The 20077-nt window shown below is 46.5% G+C and overlaps 1 pseudogene; it reads right to left on the bottom strand.

Annotated features, from left to right (window-relative positions):
- Positions 1 to 16775: 16775 nt before the first annotated feature.
- LOC101139957 (cell division cycle protein 27 homolog) lies at positions 16776 to 18689 on the bottom strand (annotated as a pseudogene).
- Positions 18690 to 20077: the final 1388 nt, after the last annotated feature.

Raw genomic sequence — 20077 nt, 5'->3', positions numbered from 1 at the left:
TTAAGTACATACTTCCTATTTTAATAATTTACTTGCTGTGCTCTTAAAATCTCTCTGAGAGAAGCAGATATTTTACTCATGTCTTTTGGGAAGAGATTGAAAAGCAAAAGTAGCAGGGCTGTAAAATTTCATAAAATTTGTGGGATTTTTAAAAGCTAAATTATTCAATATTTTGTATTGTTATTGCACTCATATATTGCCCGGAATATATATACAGCAACCCAGCAACAGTGATTGCAACAAAAGTAACGTAAATAGGTCTACAAAGCATTTGATTTCCTTATTAGATAAATGAAGTTTTCATAGAGGAAGTGCAAATTCAGATCAGGTTACATAAGCTTAACAATTATTCAAACACTATATAAAACTAAATCTAACCCTCACCACTACAAATCTGTAAGGAATCACTGTCAGGAATCTACAGGACTTGGCTCATATTTACATTCGACGCACACTTAGAAATTTCATAAATGATGAGATGCAGGCCAAGGGGATTCCTCAAAGAGTTCCACCCAAAAGGAAAAGAAAGAGAGTTAAACAGAGAATTATCACTTACGTATTTGTGGGTAATCAGCTTATTCCTCAGCCTCTAGAGAGTGAGGAGGATGAAAAAATGGAAGAAAATAATAAAGAAGAGGAATAAAAAGATCACAGTGAAGTGACGAAGCCAGAGAAGCCAGCTCAAAATTTACTAAGAGAAAAAAATCATGAAGCTGCCCCTCCTTGAATCTTTAAAAGCTTACTTGACATATTTTAGAGAAAAATAACTTAGATCAAGAATAAAGAATGCTTACTGATAATTCCTTTAGTCTTAAAAATGTAGCATTTGTTAGGAATTAAAAGAATTATTTATTTCACCAGAGCAAATTACAGTGGAAAAAATATCACTTGTTACTGTCAGTAACATAAATGATGTATTGAGTGAATAAAAGAATCCCTTTTATAAAATCTATTTTTCTTTAAATCTTGGAAAATTGTTGTTTCACCTCAGAGTGATTTCAAAGTGGAATGTAACAGTTGTCAAGACTTGTGTGCTGCAAATCCTTTTCTGATTCCTTACGGATCTCCTTCATTTTCATGTAGAAAACGAGAGCGAAACTACAGAGAAATGAAAGGCCCGGTGCATCACAGCCTGACGATGGATTCCTGTTTCCTACAACATGGGGAGTCTCCACTATGGCCTGTTTCCAAACAGGAAACTGGAAAGGAGAGCGAAGACACGATGCTGCTTTTCCACGCTTCTATGGAGGTTTCTGTGTCCCCAGAGAGCTCGGGAACCGTCAACATGGTCACGCTTTCGGGGGCGAGAGACGCATGAGCAACAGGCCCCCTTGCAGAAGGCAAAGGAACGTGGAACCCGAAACTACGCTTCAGTTGGCCTGAGTGTGACTCCTGTGTGGACGGGACTATCCACCTCGCGCTCCGTTGCAGGCTCAACGTGGGGCTATCTCATCTGTGAACCATGTGGATGGAAAATGGACAATCACCCGATTCTCGGCTCATTGCCCTCTGGGCAATTCCCTCATTCCTTGGGAGAGGAAATTCGTCTGAATCGCTCCCGAATGAAGTAACCCAGGCTGGCGATCCAGAGGGCAGGTGAGAGCCCCACAGGCCGAAGCGGCTGTGGGCCGAACACTTAGCCTGCACTCGGCACCCAACATTTTCCCGGAGTGCGAGATCCTGCTGGTCCTGGAGGCAGAAGACTGCTTTTCTCTCTGCCTTCCTCTCTCTGTTTCTTGCTCCCTCCCTCCCTCTTTCCCTCCGTCCCTCCCGCAGTTCCTCCCTCCCTCCCTCCCTACTTCCCTCTCTCCTTCCTTCTATCCCTCCATCCTTTCCAAGGTCCCTCGGTCCATCCGTTCTTTCTTCCCTTCATCGCTCCCTCCCTCTCTGTCTCCGTTCCTCTCCCCATCTCTGCCTGAGTTCCCTCCCGCGTAGAAAGGGCAGCACCCCGGTTTGCGCGGGGTCTCGGGTCTGCATTTAGCTGTCAGGCGCTCCATGGTGATGCCGAGGAAGCTGGTGGGGCAAGGATAGGCGAGTGACGGTGTGGCGGGGAGGCAGAGTTGGCGAGACGCGGAAAGAAGAGCAGACCTGGCGCCTGCCCGGGCCAGTGTTTCCCGGGATGGAGGTCTCCGCCCACCCCAGTGAAGAACGCAGTCGGGGGCAAGAGCGAAGGGATGAGAACTCTACCTAGGCTAGTTAGAAAACCTAGGCCACTGCCTGCTAGCCCGCGCATGAGCAGTAGACAGTCCGCCTCCCGGTACCTGGACGGGCCCTGGGATCCCCGGGATGCTCAGAAAAGAATGACAGCCCTCCTCTGAGTGGAGTCTCTCACGGGACCTGGAACTCAGGGATCCTAGGCAGGTCAGCTGAAAGGGAAGACACTCCTCTCCATACCGAGTCAGAGGTTCACCGCGAAAGAGAGGCCGCCGCCCTGCCCCTACCCCGCCCCAACCCCGCGTCCTAAAGCTCTTCCAGCAGAGCCCGGTGTTCTTCCTGGCTGAGGAGTGGTTCCAGCAGAGGGAGCTCTTCTACGTCCTTCAGCTCCCCCAGTGGCGCCGGATCTAGGAAAGGTTGTGCCTTTTGCTGAAACTCTGTGGTTGACAGGAGCTCATCTCACTGGCTGGGGGTGGGTGTAGACGAGCGCCCCGGCTCCTGGAGGGGTTGGGAGGCGCCTGGATGGCTTGCATATGTGCTTGACGCGGAGGCCTCTGGGGTCGCGAGCTTCGGAAGTGGAGGTGCCCCGTCTTCGGTTTCCCACGCCGCCCTGGCGACCTGGGGCTCCAGCCCCACCGCGGACTCCTGTGGGACGTGGGTGGCGCAAACACACTTTGCCCCTGTGACTCAGCTTGAGGGTACCCAAGCTGTCCCACTGAGCATCCACCCAGCAGGCTGCCGTGCTGCGGGTACTGGTCCTCCTGGCATTTGTTGGGGTGCGGAGGCCACCGAGGAGTCTGAGGGTGGGACAGTCCTACTTCTAGAGGAGCCAGGGCAGCGAACACAAAATCCCCGAGTGCCGGGGCAGGTTGAGAGATTCCTTCTGCCTGAGCAGCCTGGCTGGGCTGGAGCGGGGGAATGGCCCTTGCTCCCTGGCTCACGATAGCCCCCTGTGGGAGAGTCCCAGGCGTGCAGGGCGTGTGGGGTGCGGCAAGCCCCGTTCCCCGTGCCCTGGTGTGGGTGAACTCGATTGAGGAGGGAGGAGGATGACACCCGCCGGGGGGTGTTAATTAGTAAGCACAGTAGCCTCAAAGAGCTCAAATGAAAGGAAGAATTGCATGTCTCTCACTTGAAGTCCAGAGCTAGAAATGATTAAGCTTAGTGAAGATGTAAAATTTTCATCGCTAGAGAGACGTCCACACTTGGCTTCAAAACTTCAAAGGATGGGCTGACTGTCTTTGAGGACCACTGCAGTTGGTGACTTTAAGTTACAGCTAGTGCTCATTGACCACTCTGAAAATCTCAGGGCCTTTAGGAATTATGCAAAATCTACTCTTTCTGTGCTATAGAAATGGAACATCACAGTCTGAGTGACAACACATCTGTTAACAGCATGGTTTACTGAATACTTTAATCCCACTATTGAGACCTACTGCTCAGAAACAACAACAACAACAACAACAACAACAAAAAGATTTCTTTAAAGGGATTGCTGCTTGGCCAGGCACAATGGCTCACACCTGTAATCCCTGCACTTTGGGAGGCGGAGGTAGGTGGATCACCTGAGGTCAGGAGTTCAAGATCAGCCTGGCAAAAACGATGAAACCTCGTCTCTAATAAAAATACAAAAAAAATTAACCAGGCATGGTGGTGATACCTAATTTCAGCTACTTGGGAGGCTGCTGCAGAAGAACGGCTTGAACCCTGGAAGCGGAGGTTGCAGTGAGCCGAGACCATGCCACTGCCCTCCAGCCTGGGCAACAACAGGGAAACTACATAAAGGCCAAAAAAAAAAAAAAAAAAAACAAGGAAAGAAAAGAAAAAAGGAAAAATATTGCTGCTTATTGATAATTCACCTAGCTACCCAAAAGGTTAGATGGAGATGTACTTGGAAATTAATGTTATTTTCATGGCTGCTAATACAATATCTATCCTTCAGCCTGTGGATCAAGGAGTGGTTCTGACTTTCAAGTGTTTTTATTAAATAATAAATGCATTTTGTAAAGATATAGCTGTCATAGATAGTAATTTCTTTCATGAATCTGGATAAACTGAATTGAAAACCTTTTGGAAAGGTTTCACCATTAATCCCTTCATGATATTTCAACCTCTTCCCGTGAATCACAAATATCCTTAATAGCAAATGCCATTAAGGACATTTGTGATTGATGGGAGGAGGTTGAAATATCAACATTAACTGGAGTTTGGAAGAAGTTGATTCCAGCCCTCATGGAAGACTTTGAGGGCTCAGGATGTCAGTGGAGGAAGTCCCTACAGATGTGGTAGAAATCGCAAGACAACCAGAATTAGAATTAGGGCCTTTAGATGAGATTAAATTGCTGTAAACCCATGATGAAACTTGAGCAACTGGGGAGTTGCTTCTTATGGATGAGCAAAGAAAATATTTTCTTGAGATGGAATCTACTCCAGGTGGAGATGTTACAAACATTGTTGAAATAACAACAAAGGATTTAGAATATTCCATAAACCTAGTTGATAAAGCAGCAGCAGGGTTTGAGAGGGTTTACTTCAATTTTGAAGGAAGTTCTACTGTGGATAAAATGCTATCAAACAGCATCACATGCTACAGGGAAATCTTTTGTGAAAGGAACAAACTTCATTGTTTTAAGAAATTGACACAGGCACCCAACCTTCAGCAGCCCCCACATTGATCAGTCAGCAGCCATCAACATAGAGGGAAGACCCTCACTGTAAGAGAAAAGAAAGAGAGATCAGACTGTTACTGTGTCTATATAGAAAGGAAAGATGTAAGAGACTCCATTTTGAAAAAGACTTGTACTTTAAACAATTGCTTTGCTGAGATGTTAATTTGTAGCTTTGCCCCAGCCACTTTGTCCCAGCCACTTTGACCCAACCTGGAGCTCACAAAAACATGTGTTTTATGAAATCAAGGTTTAAGGGATCTAGGGCTGTGCAGGATGTGCCTTGTTAACAAAATGTTTACAAGCAGTATACTTGGTAAAAGTCATCGCCATTCTCTAGTCTCAATAAACGAGGGGCACAATGCACTGCAGAAAGCCACAGGGACCTCTGCTCTTGAAAGTGGGATATTGTCCAAGGTTTCTCCTCATGTGATAGTCTGAAATATGGCATCGTGGGATGAGAAAGACCTGACTGTACCCCAGCCTTACACCCGTTAAGGGTCTGTGCTGAGGTGGATTAGTAAAAGATTAAAGCCTCTTGCAGTTGAGATAGAGGAAGGCCACTGTCTCCTGGCTGCCCCTGGGAACTGAATGTCTCAGTATAAAACCTGACTGTACATTTGTTCAATTCTAAGATAGGAGAAAAACCACCCTATGGTGGGAGGCAAGATATGTTTGCAGTAATGCTGCTTTGTTATTCTTTACTCCACTGAGATGTTTGGGTGGAGAGAAACATAAATCTGGCTTACGTGCACGTCCACTCATAGTACCTTCCCTTGAACTTAATTGTGACATAGATTTTTTTGCTCACATGTTTTTTGCTGACCTTCTCCTTATTATCACCCTGCTCTCCTACTACATTCCTTTTTGCTGAAATAATGAAAATAATAACCAATAAAAACTGAGGGAACTCAGAGGCCGGTGCCGGTGCAGGTCCTTGGTATGCTGAGCGCCAGTCACCTGGGCCTACTGTTTTTTCTCTATACTTTGTCTCTGTGTCTTACTTCTTTTCTCAGTCTCTCGTCCCACCTGACTAGAAAAACCCACAAGTGTGGAGGGTAGGCCACCCCTTCACTCACCAGCAAAAAGATTATGACATGGTAAGGCTCAGATATTCATTAGTATTTTTCAGCAATGAGGTATTTTAAGTTAAGGTATGTACATAGTTTTTTAGACATAATGCGATTACTAATTAAATAATTAATTAATAATTAATTATTAAATACTCATTAGACTACAACATAGTTTAAGCATAACTTTTATAAGCACTGGGAAACAAAATGTTTATGCGACTAACTTGAATGTAACATTTGCCTTATTGTGGTTGTCTAGAACCAAACCCACACTATCTCTGAGTATGCGTGTAGGTTTTTGATTGTTCTTTCTTTTGAGATGGGGTTTCGCTCTGTCACCCAGGCCAGAGTGCAGTGGTATGATCATAGCTCACTGCAGCCTCAAACTACTGGGTCAAGTGATTGTTCTACCACAGCCTCCTGAGTAGCTGGGACTACAGGCATGCAGCACTATGCCTGGCTTTTTTTTTTTTTTTTTTTGAGACGGAGTCTCGCTCTTTCACCCAGGCCAGAGTGCAGTGGTGCTATCTCGGCTCACTGCAAGCTCCGCCTCCCGGGTTCACGCCATCCTCCTGCCTCAGCCTCCTGAGTAGCTGGGACTACAGGCGCCCAAACCAGGCCTGGATAATTTTTTGTATTTTTAGTAGAGACGGGGTTTCACCGTGTTAGCCAGTATGGTCTCGATCTCCTGACCTCGTGATCCACCCGCCTCGGCCTCCTAAAGTGCTGGGATGACAGGCGTGAGCCACCTCGCCCGGCCTGCCTTTTCTTTCTAATGGCACAAGCCCCATGAAGTGTGGTGTGCCTGATCTCCAATGCTTTTGAACAGTGTAGAAAGTATTGCTGTCTAAATTTAATTTTTTACTACATGTATGGTCTCGATCGATCACAAGAAGATCAATAACCCCTTCTCCTTATTCTACTTCCCTTTTTAGCAATGGAGAGCTTTGATTGGATTTTTCCTGCCTACAGACAGGAATGAGTCTGCTGTTTTCTTTTTTAAACCCGAGGGGACTGAGCCTGAGGGCCTCGAGAGCGGCCATCCTCCTCCAACCCCCAACTGTTGATTGTGGTGGTGGTGGTGGTGGTTTTGTGTTCCAGCTTCTGTTCTGTTGTTGTTGTTGCTGCTGCTGCTGGTGCTGTCGTCATTGTTTTGGTATTTTACAGACTCAGGGGATGTATGTGCTTGTTTGTTAGAACGGCATACTACTGCCTCCAGTTGTAGAAGTGGACCTCCAGTGTATCCGATACCCATGTGGTGAACATTGTCTCCGACGGGCGATTTATTCATCCTTCGTCCCCCTCTTACCCTCCTCCTCCCTTTTGGAGTGTCTGCTATTTCCATCTTGATGACCGTGTGCGTACCCACTGTTTACCTCCCACTTGTAAGCAGAAGGCAGTTCACTGGGTATATACTTGCTTCCAGCTCTATCCATGTTGTGGGAAAAGATGTGAAATCACTCTTTTTTGTGCCTGCACCATTGGAGAATTTTAACTTTCTTGGTGGTTGTTTTCCTTTTTTCTTTTCTTTTCTTTTCTTTCTTTTCTTTTCTTTCTTTCTCCTCCTCCTTCTTTTTTTCATTTTTTTTCAGCTGGGCTCTCCTACTTGTGTTGCTCAGTTGCTCAGGCTGGTCTCAAACTCCTGGACTTGACCCTTCTCCCGTCACATCCACCGTCTAGTTGTTGAAATGAGCATCTCTTGTAAAATTGAAAAAATGAAAAAAATAAAGAGAAAGACAAAAAGCACGGGGTGAACTTTTCTCTTGCCACCTCCCAGGGTGTACCTTGGACCCCATAGGAGGGAGGGAGCTTGGCTGGGTGGGTTTTCGGTGCTAAATCCTCCTGAGGGCCTCCTTCCCTCTCCGCCTTGTCCCCACTTCTCCCCCAGCCAAGTCTCCCACTGCCGCCATGGCATTTTCCATGGGAGAGGTATGGGAAAGGACTGACGTGGCTTCCAGATCCATATCCTGCCAGACGTCTCTGGCTCAGCGTCCTCCACCAGCTGCCTGCCACCTTCCAGGGAGCTCTGAGGCCGATGCTCCGCCCCCCTTCACGTCCCACCACCCTCCTCCATCTGGCCTTTGCCCGGCGACCCCAAGGGAACCGCATTGATGCTGCTTTTGAATCCTCCAGCGAAGACTTCCACCAGATGCCCCGGATGAGCCGGATGGCATGGACTGGATCATCCCGGAACGTGGTGTTCTTGGGGGTGGGTTGACCTACAGGGTGGACCGGCAGCCCCAGCATTGTAAAGGGTGCCCAGGTATGGAAATGTCACATAGGATGCCGTCCTTCCCATCAGCCTGCCTTCAGCTTCCTCAGGCATGAAGACAACTTCCCATCAGAACCTCTTTTCTTCCCTTTCTCCACCACACAGATGAGACGCATGAGAGGGAGAAACAGCTTAATAGATACTGCTGACCTTCATTTGTGGAATCCTCAGTCATCTACAGACAGAGAGGTGACTAGACACGGATCCAAATCAAACACCATTTCCGGGTCCTCATAGTGGGATTGGTCTCTCTCTCTCTCTCTTTCTCTGTTTCACTCTGTCTCTCTCTCCATCTCTGTCAGTCTCTCTCTTTCTCTCTGTCTCTGGCGCCACTGCACTACAGCCTGGCACTACAGCCTGGCACTACACACTGCACTACACTACAGCCACTGCACTACAGCCTGGGCGACAGAGTGAGACTTGGTCTCCAAATAAATAAATAAATAAATAAATGAAAGAAAGAAAGCAAAGAAAAGAAAAGAAAAGAAAACCAGAAAAGAAAGAGAAAATGAAACAAAAGGCACTGTATCGCTACTGGGCTAGGACCTTCCCTCTTTCTGTATGTTTCTGTCTCTCTCTGTCCATCTCTGTCTTTCTCTGTCTCTTTCTCTGTCTGTCTGTCTTTTTCTTTCTCTCTGTCTCTGTCCCTCTCTCTCTGCCTGTCTCACAGTGTCTGTCTTCTAACTCTCTTTCTCTGCCTGTCTGTCTCTCTCTCTCTCCCTCCCTGTCTGTTTCTCTCTCTGTCTCTCTCTTTCTGTCTGTTTCTCTCTGTCTCTCTCTGTCTGTCTCTGTTTCTCTCTGTCTCTCTCTGTCTCTGTTTTTCTCTGTCACTCTGTCTGTCTTTTTTCTGAGTCTCTCTGTCTGTCTCTCTCACTGTCTCTCTGTCTCTCTCTCTGTGCCTATCTTCTGTCTTATTCTCTTTCTCTACCCATCTGTCTCTCTCTCTGTGTGTCCCTCTCCCTCCCTTTCTGTCTCTCTCTCTCTCACTCTCTCTGTCTCTCTTTCTCTCTGTTTCTCTCTGTCTCTTCCTCCATCTCTGTCTCTCTCTTTCTCTCTGTCTCTGTCCATCTCTCTCTGCCTGTCTCTCTCACTGTGTCTGTCTTCTGTCTTATTCTCTTCCTCTGCCTCTCTCTCTCCCTCCCTGCCTTTCTGTTTCTCTCTCTCTGTCTCTCTCTCTTTCTGTCTGTTTCTGTCTGTCTCTGTCTGTCTCTTCTTCTGTCTGTCTGTCTCTGTCTGTCTCTTCCTCTGTCTGTCTGTCTCTCTCTTTCTTTCTGTTTTTTTTTTCCAGATGGAGTCTCACTGTGTCGCCCAGTCTGGAGTGCAGTGGCACCATCTTGGCTCACTGCAAGCTCCACCTCCCAGGTTCACGCCATTCTCCTGCCTCAGCCTCCCGAGTAGCTGGGACTATGGGTGCCTGCCACCAAGCCCGGCTAATTTTTTGTGTTTTTAGTAGAGACGGGATTTCACCGTGTTAGCCAGGATGGTCTCGATCTCCTGACCTCGTGATCCGCCCGCCTTGGCCTCCCAAAGTGCTGGGATGACAGGAGTGAGCCACCACACCCGGACTGTCTCTTTCTTTCTCTCTCTCTCTTTCTCTCTCTCTCTCTGTGCCTATCTTCTGTCTTACTCTCTTTCTCTGCCTGTCTGTCTGTCTCTCTCTCTGTCTGTCTCTCTCTCTCCCTGTCTGTTCCTCTCCCTCTGTCTCTCTCGCCCTCACTCTCTCTCTCTGTCTCTCTGTCTTGCTGTTTCTCTCTGTCTGTCTCTGTCTGTCTCTTTCTCTGTCTGTCTCTCTCTTTCTTTCTCTCTGTCTCTGTCTTTCTCCCCCTCTGCCTGTTTCTCTCACTGTGTCTGTCTTCTGTCTTACTCTCCTTCTCTGCCCGTCTGTTTGTCTCTCTCTCCCCCCTCTTGCTGTTTCTCTCTCCCTCTCTATCTCTCACTCTCTCCATCTCGCTCTCTGTCTGTTTCTTTCTGTCTCTGTCTTTCTCTGTCTCTCTGTCTGTCTGTCTCTCTCCCTCCCTGTCTGTCTGTTTCTCTCTCTTTTTCTATCTCTGTCTCTCTCTCTTTCTGTTTCTCTCTGTCCATCTCTGTCTTTCTCTGTCTCTCTTTCTTTCTCTGTCTCTGTCTCTCTCTTTCTCTGCCTGTCTCTCTCACTGTGTCTGTCTTCTGTCTTACTCTCTTTCTCTGCCTGTCTGTCTGTCTCTCTCTTTCCCTCCCTTTCTCTCTCTCTCTCCATCTCTCTCTTTCTGTTTCTCTCTGTCTGTCTCTGTGTGTCTGTCTGTTTCTCTCTCTTTCTCTGTCTCTCTCTCTCTCTGTTTGTTTCTCTCTGTCTGTCTCTCTCTCTCTCTGTCTGTCTCTCTCCTTCCCTGTCTGTTTCTCTCTGTCTCTCTCTGTCCATCTCTGTCTTTCTATGTCTGTCTCTTTCTCTGTCAGTCTGTCAGAGCCCCTGTGCCGGGGAGGGCCCTGACCCTTCCAAGAAAGTAAGAAGCGCCTGCTTAGAGACGCCGAGAGGAATCTAGACAGACGGGCCTTGCTAGGCTTCGCCACTCAGTGTATGATTTCGGGAGGTCGAGGCCGGGTCCCCACTTGGATGGAAGGGGCATTTTCAAACTTTCTCTCTGTTACGTGTGGCGTCCCTACTTCTCGTATTTCCCTGATAGGCTCCTCAACTTAAAAATACATGGTTAAGGCCAGGCGCGGTGGCTCACGTCTGTCAACCCAGCAGTTTGGGAGGCCGAGGCGGGTGGATCACCTGAGGTTGGGAGTTTGAGACCAGCCTTGCCAACACAGCGGAAACCCCATCTCTACTAAAAATACTAAGTTGGGTCGGGCGCGGTGGGGCAGGCGCCTGTAATGCCAGCTACTCGGGAGGCTGAGGCAGGAGAATCTTTTGAACCTGGGAGGCCGAGCATGCAGGGAGCCGAGATCGCGTCACTGCACAGCCCGGGCTGAAGATTGAGTGAGACCTGTCTCTAAATAAATAAATAAATAAATAAATAAATAAATAAATAAATACATTATTTTCCGTGCTGACTGACACTTGCAGACATCGGTTGTCTTTGGGCATCACCTAGCGGCCACTGTTATTGAAAGCTGAAGTGACACGGAGGGAGGTCTGGCCCACTTCACCGAGCCTTGGGCAACCGGTTTCTCTTTCTCCCTTCTGGAGACCCCTCCCTCTCTCCCTCGTTGCCTAGGGAACCTCCACCCTGGCGGGGGCCCTATTGTTCTTTGATCAGCGCTTTAGTTTTCTTTGTGTTTTGGTTTCTTTCATGCGCATAGACTCTTCTACTTGGGTTTTAGGAGGGGTCAGTTTAATTTTCAAGTCCCCCCAGGCTCCCCCTACTACCCACGTCCCTTTACCTTCATTTAGTGAGTCAGTTAGGTGGGTTCCCCCAGAACCCCCCAACCCCGCCTCCCAACACCCTGCTTGGAAACCTTCCGGAGCCACCCCGGTGTGCCTCCGTCTTCTCTCCCCTTCCCCCACCCCTTGCCGGCGATCTCATTCTTGCCAGGCTGACATTTGCATCGGTGGGCATCAGACCTCACTCAGTGGCCACCGTTTTTGAAGATGGGGGTGGCACGGTCCCACTTCCCCAGAGGTAGCTTCCCCGATGGCATAGCCCTTGACCCGCGTGGGCAAGCGGGCGGGTCTGCAGTTGTGGGGTTTTTCCCCCGCTTCCCTCCTAAGGCCTCCCTCCCTAGGAAAGCTTCACCCCGGCAGGGTCTCAATCACCTTTTATCATGATGTTTTAGTTTCTCCGCCCTCTGGCCAGCATAGTTTCACAATGGGAATGACGTCACAGCTCTGGTCTGGGCCTTCTTAGTATTTGCCCAAAATAGAAATGCTTTCTGAAAACTAATACTTTGCTCACTTAAGATTTCCAGGGACAGTGCCTTGGCCCATGTTTGTTGGCTTGTTTTGTTTTGTTCGTGTTTTTCCTTTTTCTTATGTATTTCTTTTTAGATGAAGTAGAAATCTCCGGTTTTCAGGAAGACGTATATTTTCCCCAAGACATGTTAGCTGCGGTTTGCTCCTGTTGTTAACTAACGATTTTGTGAATCTCTGAAAGTATAGTGAGAGCCGGTTGAGGTTTACTAGACTTCAGAACATCTTATGTTCTAGAAATCCATAAGCGAATGCTGCTGCTGCTCTTGCTGTTGCTGCTGCTGCTCTTGTTGCTGTTGTTGTTGTTGCTTCCAAAGCACACCCCGGCCACCATTTATGGGATCAAAAGCGTTATAAAATATGTGCAATTATTTCCTGAGCATGCCCTTCCTCCTCCTCTCTCTGTCTCTCTCTTTCTCCTTCTACTCTCTCTCTCTGTCTCTCTCTCTCTGCCTATTTCTCTCTCTCTCTGCCTGTCTCTCTCACTGTGTCTGTCTTCTGTCTTATTCCCTTTCTCTGCCTGTCTCTCTTTCTCTCTGCCTGTCCATCTGTCTCTCTCTCTCTCTCTCCCTGTCTGTCTGTTTCTCTCTGTCTCTGTATCTGTCTCTCTCTCTTTCTCTTTCTCTCTGTCCATCTCTGTCTTTCTCTGTCTCTCTGTCTGTCTCTCTCTTTCTTTCTCTTTGTCTCTCTGTCTCTGTGTGTCTCTCTCTCTGCTTGTCTCTCTCACTGTGTCTGTCTTCTGTCTTACTCTTTCTCTGCTGGTCTGTCTCTCTCTCTCTTTCTCTCTCTCTCTGTCTCTCTCTCTTTGTTTCTCTCTGTCTCTCTGTCTGTCTCTGTCTTTGTCTGTCTCTTTGTCTGTCTGTCTGTCTCTCTCTTTCTCTGTCTCTCTGTCTCTCTCTCTGCCTGTCTGTCTGTAGGTCTCTCTCTCTCTCCCTATCTGTCTGTTTTTTTCCTCTCTCTCTTCGCCTGTCTGTTTCTCTGTCTCTGTCTCTCTGTCTGTCTCTCTCTGCCTGTCTCTCTCTGTGTCTGTCTTCTGTCTTACTGTCTTTCTCTGCCTGTCTGTCTCTCTCTCTCCTTGTCTGTTTCTCTCTCTCTCTGTCTCTGTTTCTCTCTGTCTCCCTGTCTGTCTCTGTCTTTCTCTCTCTGTCTGTCTCTCTCTTTCTCTCTGTCTGTCCATCTGTCTCTGTCTCTCTGTGTGTGTGTGTGTGTCTGCCTTCTGTCTTACTCTCTTTCTCTGCCTGTCTGTCTGCCTGTCTGTCTGTCTCTGTCTGTCTCTCTCTTTCTGTCTTTGTCTCTTTCTGTTTCTCTCTGTCTCTGTACATCTCTGTCTTTCTCTGTCTGTCTCTCTCTCTTTCTGTCTTTCTCTCTTTGTGTATTTTTGTGTCTCTCTGTCTGTCTCTCTCTTTCTCTGTCTTTGTCTCTCTCTCTCTCGCCCACTCTCTGGCTCTCGCTATCTCCTGCCCTCTCTTTCTTTGCAAAATAAGTTCAAGTACATCTAATCTAATCCATTACCACGGCCTGAATTCTTAACTTTAGACCTCCCAGGTTTGATCTCCCTACAGAATGCTGTACAGAACTGGCAAGTTGATTTCTGGACTTGGATACCTCATAGATACTACATATTAATAAAGATCCAACCCTAAAATCTCGGGTTCTGTCTCCCTCGACTGTCTCAAAAAATCATACTTCTGTTCACCTAGGATGCTAGGAGGGTTTTCTCAATGTGCATCTGCTCGTGTTCTACATGAACTGTGACTGAGCCCTGTCCGTTCTGTCTCAAATATGTATCTGCAAACATGTCTCTCCATTTCCACAACTATCCATGGCCCCTTGTGGAATCACTGGTTCTTTGAAAAAAAATCCCAGAAGTGGCTTTGACTTTTTGGCTAGGAGGCCTAAACCTGCTGAGAACTTTCCTGCCCAGGATTCTGTGTGAACGAAAGTGCCTCTGCTGGGAGCTGGGATCCTCGGGACCACGCTTGCTAGCACTAGATGAGTCTCTGGAAGGACGCACGGGACTCCGCAAAGCTGACCTGTCCTACCGAGGTCAAATGGATACCTCTGCATTGGCCCGAGGCCTCCAACGTACATCACCATCACCAACAGTCACCGTCAGCATCCTTGTGAGCCTGCCCAAGGCCCCGACTCCGGGGAGACTCTTGGGAGCCCGGCCTTCATCGGCTAAAGTAGAAAGGGATAGAGACTTCCACCCACAAGGTCGCCACTGAACTGCGAAGATGTGGAGCGTAGGTCAGAGAGGGGACCAGGAGGGGAGACGTCCAGACAGGCGATGAGTTAACTAGGCTCTGGCCACCCCACTCACGTCCTACGTCCCGGGAACCCGCGGAACACCGCCGCTTTATCCCCTCCTCTGTCCACAGCTGCCCCCACCCCACCCCACAACCCACGCACACACACTGGAGGTTACAAAACCACACGGCGTGAATAGAGCCTGACGGAGCGAGAGCTCATTTCACGAGGCGGAGGGGTGGGGTGGGGTGGGGGTTGGGGGGTCTGTAGAGAGCCCGATTCTCCCTCGTGGGTGGCTACAGTATACAAATGAATATTGCTTCTTGGGCGGAGGGGCTTCCTTAGGCCATCATGTTTGCGGGACTATCTCTCAAACCCTTCCTTGAGGCCACAAAATAGATTCCACCCCACCCCTCGACGTTTCCCTGGGTGCTGGATGTATCCTGTCAAGAGACCTGAGCCTGACAGTTTGAGGGAAACACCTTTATTGGTTTTGTGTGTTTGTTTGTTTCTGAGATGGAGTCTTGCTCTGTCCCCCACGGCTGGAGTACAGTGGCGTGATCTCAACTCACTGCAACCTCTGCCTCCTGGGTTTGAGAGATTCTCCTGCCTCAGCGCCACCACGCCCGGCTCATTTTTTAATTTTTAGTACACACGGGGTTTGACCCTGTTTCATTGGTTTTCACTGGAGATTCTAGATTCGAGTCACACCTCATTGTGTGCCACATAATGACTTCTTTTTTTTATTTCTTTTTTTTTAAAGCACAATATATCTGCTTTATTTGAGTGGCTTTATATATCGTTATAATTGTGTTATAGATGAAGAAAAGGTATTAAACACGGTGCTAATGATAGTGAAAGTGAAAACAAAAGAAAAGCTATCTATTTTGTAGTTAGAATAAAGTTGCTCAGTATTTAGAGTTACCTAAATACATCAGCATTTAAACTCTTCCTAGTAAAAGCTTGCCAATCTGAATAATCCTCCTTTAAACACAATTTTTGATATGGTTAAGGTTTTTAAGAATGTGACTCCTGCGTAATAGCTGAACAGACAATACACTTTTAAAAAAGAACAACACAAGGATCAAACAGACTTGGGAAAAAAGCAAAAAAACACAAGTCTTATGAAGAACTGAGTTCTTAAAGTATTACAGAGAACATAGCTATCAGAAGAGAAGGCAGTATTGGTAAGTTGATTGTTACATTTGTCAGCAAAAGCTAGCGCTATTTTTTTGGCAATCTTTCAGGCACTGCAACTACTACTGCAAAATGAGATATAATCCATTAAACAACATATTCACAAATCAAAAAACGTTTTAGCAATATAATGCTTCAGATTTAGAAGCAAATCAAGTGTTAAAACTCAACTGCTATAATAATTAACCCCAAAGATAACCGTATCTGACAAAAAAGCTTCCACAGAGTTATGACTTCAGAATTATACTTTCTCTTGATATTTATTTATTTATTTATTTATTTATTTATTTATTTATTTATTTAATTTTCTTCTTGAGACAGCGTTTCGCTCTGTCGCCCAGGCTGGAGTGCAATGGCATAATCTTGGCTCACTGCAACCTCCACTTCCCAGGTTCAAGTGATTCTGCTGCCTCAGCCTCCTGAGTAGCTGGGACTACAGGCGCCCGTCACCATGGCCAGCTATTTTTTATACTTTTAATAGAGACGGGATTTCACCATGTTGGACAGGATGGTCTTGATCTCTTGACCTTGTGATCTGCCCACCTCGGCCTCCCAAAGTGCTGGGATGAGAGGCATGAACCACCATGCCTGGCCTTCTCTTGATATTTAAACTTTTAAGTCAGTCCAGAAAAATACAATAAATGTCAACAGTAAGTATGGTGTTGAGGCAGATGTAGGATCAAACTTTTCCTCTGTTATTCAGTTGATAACAATATGACCTGGATAGTAATTTCCTATGTGTCTACTTATACACAAGTAAAAAAAGGAAAACAGAGATACTGCTAAATAAAAGGGTATACTAAGTTCTTAATAGTAACTCAATAAACTGGAACATTGTCAAAAAGCAGCAACTAGTGAATTTTTTCAGTGTTTTTTCCTATTATTCAATAAGTGAATTATGCTATTCCTTTCCAATTTCCCAAGCACTTTTTGTCCCAATCACCATTTCTGTGTTCGAAGAAAAAGTAATAAATCAAGTAACAAAACTAAACAAGCAAGCAAACAAACAAAACACAACTACAGTGTCTGCAAAAGTGTGGTAGAAGACTGAAACTGTTGAGTATAAGGATCTGGTATTCTATTATCATTAGTTAACTGAAGAGTTTGTTAAAGACATACATTTCATAAGAAAACATTTTAGTTTGAAGTTATTGACTAGTATGTACCATCCCTAAGTATTAGTAACCAAATTCATGACAATAAAGAGCTATCTAACAAGAAAAATTAGTGACTACCAGCACCACCATCAACAAGACTTTGTCTTTACACTTCATTACCACTTACCGTGCATTACAATGTCTAGGATTGACTCTGATAGCATTTCAAAAACAAGCTAATACTTTGTCCAATTCTTCAGTTAAGACAAACTCTCACCCTAATAGAGTATAGGCATAAGCCTAATTTGGATCTACTTGGATAGCTCTCTGGAAGAATTTAATTGCAATATCGTGTTTCTGTTGCAGACTGAAACAGTTCCCTGCAGCACACCAGGCCTCTGGCGAATTTTTGTCCACATCTGTTAAGTCTTTTGACAGAACTGAAAGAGCAACATCTTTTTGAAGATGCCAAAATGTTGTAGAGTAGATTTCCATGCCTTCGACTCTATAATTCTCAATCCTTCTAACCTCTGAGAATATTCTTTCAGCTTTCATGTACTCTGAAAGTTCAAAATAGGCCCTTCCAATTTGGCACGGTACCCAACCAGTATTGTAGTGGTGAGAAGGCAGATGGCTCAAAATATTTATAGCTTCTTTGCAGTGGTATGAACACAAAGCTAAATAACCTTTCCCCCTTTCACGAAGAAGGCTAATCAAGCCTTCTGCTGCTGTTTTTAATGATTAAAAGCCTGAATCTGAGGTGTGATTGTGGATATTTTCCCTTCTGAAATAATGGAAGAGTCCAATTTTGTAATTTCCAGGCCATCATTTATGTTAGGTTGAGTTATTCCTCCTTTATTAGTTTTACTTTTCGTTTCTCTGTTTGGGATTTTAGGTGGAAACTTCATTTTTAATTTCTTCCTATTCTCCTTGGTTGGGGAACTGTCACTAGTAAAGAGTCTTGAATTTCTTCGAGGCAGTGCATTTGGGGGAGATGTCATAGTGGGTCTCAATACCTGAGGTGTTGTACTTATTTATGGACCAGAACTTTCTGTTTGTGCAAGAATTGGAGTTACCTCTCGTCTATTTCCACTCTGTGAGAAGACAGACTTTTCTCCAGTTTGGCCAATTCTGGCAGCAGACTTTTTTGAAGGGGCTCCGGTGGATGGCACATTAATTTCAGAAGGTTTATTAGTGTAGTTTTGTAAATAGGATCCATCTCCAGGACTTGGGGTTTCTAATGGCAAAATCCCAAAACTTGGGGTTAATGGACTAAGAGCTCCTGGTCCTCCTAATAAACTTCGACCAGTTTTTGGTTTATTTTGAACCTGTTTAGATAATATGGAAGTTCCTGTTCCCAGTGGGACAGTATCAGGTGAAATTACGCTGAATCAATAGAAGACACTGGGGAATCTGTATTCAAGGAATACTTTGAATTGGAAGATTCTAAATTCAATCTGTTAAATTCAGTTTTGTCCTGGGGTGTTTCCGTAAGAATGGTCTCAGGCTGTCTGTGACATAAACTATGATTAGGTACTTGTGTTGTGCAAGAGTTGGGCAGACTGTTGCTAAAGTTCTGTAAAGATGTGAATTTAAACGTTTGGTCAGGATCTGGCTTTTCACCTATTTCACATAATGATTCAAAGGGATACCAGAGGAAAGGATTTAAACTAAGACTTTTGGTAGCATTCTGATCCTTTGGCAAGCCGATCTGTCTTGCAATATACATGTCCCAACAATGGAAGGGGAAAGCAAGCTGAATCACCAAACTCAGTAACAATATCATCATGACTTTTCTGCTTATTAAACACTCCACCAGATAAGATTTGTTCCCCTTCTGCAAGCTTGCTGAGATCAACACAACATTTTGCAAGCAGGTATTTGCATTGTGGTGTAGGACAACTGTGTCCTTTCAAGAGTCTATATGCTTTATAGGCCTTTCCTGGGCGGTAAGAACAGGTCGCCAGTAAAAACATGGCTTCTTCTGAGTGTACTTCTGCATAAAGGTGTTCTGCGAGGAAAACCCCATCTCGGTAAGCATAGTGGTTTAGTGCTTGCCATATAGCAGCCTGGACGGGTTCCTGCAGCACCGTCATCCTCGAGGATCAGACCCACTTTCTGCAGTACCTCAGGCACCCCCCCCCACCCTGCCCACACCCCTCCCCCGCGTAGGAGCTCTGGCCCAGCCAGCCTCGGCTCATTTAAACTCACCAGTTACCAGGGGATGGGGGAGGCCGAGCCAGAATGACTTCTTTACCCTGCAGACTCTGGAAAGCCCGGCCCCTTGTGATCCATTGCAAAGTGAGAGTCACCTCATGTTTGGAAAACAGATTTGCTCCCAAGTTCAGTGGAGGTATGTGGCATGTAGGATGAAGGACTCTCTTCTTTCTGATTCGGTCTGCACAGTGGGGCCAAGGGCTGGAGCTCTCTCCGTGAGGACCGCCGACTCCCTCTACCTTGGGTTCCATCGACCCCACCCTGGGACATGGGCCTTGGCAGATTCTGGCCCTTCCTGGCCCTTAAGTCGCTGTCAGAAACCCCATCTCGTGCTCAGATGCCCCGAATGACTGCGGCTCGCGCCTCTCTGGAAACATTGGAAATCTGTCCTCTACGCGTGGTCACCTGCAACCACAGGAGCTCGGGACACACGGCCGCCATCCACCTCACTGCTTTCAGGAGAGAATGCTGAGAGTCTTTTACCGACTCTCTCTTGACTTGAGTTCTTCATGGGTGTGTGGTTAAGACGTAGTGAGACCAGATGTATTAACTCAGGCCGGGTGATGGTGGCTCACGCCTGTAACCCCAACACTTTGGGAGGCCGAGGCCATAGGATCCCTTGAGGAATCGCCTAACCCTGGGGAGGTTGAGGCTGCAGTGAGTGAGCCATAATGGTGTCACTGCACTCCAGTCTGGGTGAAAGACAGAGTGAGTCCCTGTCACAGGCAGGCAGGCAGGCAGGCAGGCAGACAGACAACAGTTGTATTATGTTCTTCTCAGGGTAGGAAGTAAAAATAACAGAATACAGGGCTTAATTGTTTTTTTTTTTGGACGGAGTTTCACTCTTGTTGCCCACACTGGAGTGCAATGGCAACATCTTGGCTCACCGCAACCTCCACCTCCCGTGTTCAAGCGATTCTCCTGCCTCAGCCTCCTGAGTAGATGGGATTACAGGCATGTGTCACCACACCCGGCTGATTTTGTATTGTTAGTAAAGATGGCATTTCTCTATGTGGGTCAGGTGGATCTCGAACTGGCCACCTCAGGTGATCTGCCCACCTTGGCCTCCCAAAGTGCTGGGATGACAGGCGTGAGCAATTGCACCCGGCCAGCTACGCTTTTTTTTAAATTTTCTATTTTAATCTATTTATTATTATTATTATTTTTTGAGACGGAGTCTCGCTCTGTTGCCCAGACTGGAGTGCAGTGGCGTGATGTCGGCTCACTGCAAGCTCTGCCTCCCGGGTTCACACCATTCTCTTGTCTCA

The sequence above is a fragment of the Gorilla gorilla genome, chromosome 12 (assembly GCF_029281585.2).
Source record: "Gorilla gorilla gorilla isolate KB3781 chromosome 12, NHGRI_mGorGor1-v2.1_pri, whole genome shotgun sequence".
NCBI classification, from domain to species: domain Eukaryota; kingdom Metazoa; phylum Chordata; class Mammalia; order Primates; family Hominidae; genus Gorilla; species Gorilla gorilla.
Note: the sequence above shows the minus strand (reverse complement) of the source record. Positions and strands in the feature narration are given on the sequence as shown.